A 1,100-nucleotide genomic window follows, 5' to 3' on the forward strand; every position below is an offset into this window, starting at 1 on the left:
GACTGGCCCTGCTGTTTGCTGCCTGTAGGCAGACTCTGCCCACATTGCCCCAGGGAGGACTCTGCTGTCTGCTTCCTCGACCTTGGACCCGGCAGCCCATGTGAATTGAAGGACTTCCAGTATATTGACTGTTCCACGGAAGTGAGTTGAACTGAACCCTCTGTACTGCTGTGTGGACTAATTAGCTGTTATATTCCTCCTCGCTATATAAATCTATCTATCTATCTATCTATCTATCTATCTATCTATCTAATCATAAGTGTCCTGGTTTTGTTTCTCTAGAGAACCCTTCCTAACACATGGGCTCTCAGTCTTTCTGGACATTCCAGAGTGACCTCCAGAGTCCTATGTCTAATCCTTGTATCCCCACTTCCCCCTCCACCCCTTTGCTGCTCCTCCCTTCAGCACCACACATACCTCTCCCACCCGCCACCACCCTCCCCTCCCCACTTTCCAAACAGGAAGTCCCTGGGGTTATTGACATCTCACTTACTGTATTGCCTACCCGCTGGTGCATGTAAAGGAAGCTTGCTCTCTTGTGGACACTTGGCAGCAGGGTCTTCATTACGCTCACCTTCATATGCTGCTCCTGCAGCTGCTGCATCCTTGAAAAAGCCTTTCTTGCGATAACCAGACAAAAACCACGCCCACCACCATCAAGTCAGTTCTGAATAAGAACCATATGCAATGGTTGCAACTCCGCACATCAATCCCACTTGAAGAGACAGGAAGGGACCCTGTCTGTAACCTGGGAACTGCCTGTATCTGCCAAATGGCCTTCCCGTGAGTCGTGGGTCTCTGTGGCCTTGCTGAGCTGGGCCACAGAGGGGCAGGCCGACCTCGAGTATGGAGACACCGTGTTGGCGTTCCAGAGCAAGAATCGGGCTGTGTGCATCACCAGTTGTTTGAGTCCATGCTCCCCCTCCCTGCCGCAGCCTCCTGTTAGCCGCGCAATTGGTTTTTGTAGCAACATCTGCCACTTCAACCATTTGGCCGCTGACCTTTTCTTCAAAAGGGTGAATACACCGTCCTCCCCCTGACACACCCAGGCATTCAAAAAGCAGAAGCACGCTTTGCTGGAAAGCAGGTCCCCCCCCCCC

This window comes from Echinops telfairi, unplaced genomic scaffold, assembly GCF_000313985.2.
Source record: "Echinops telfairi isolate 266 unplaced genomic scaffold, ASM31398v2 ScPeMD7_7469;HRSCAF=8507_0, whole genome shotgun sequence".
Classification (NCBI taxonomy): Eukaryota; Metazoa; Chordata; class Mammalia; order Afrosoricida; family Tenrecidae; genus Echinops; species Echinops telfairi.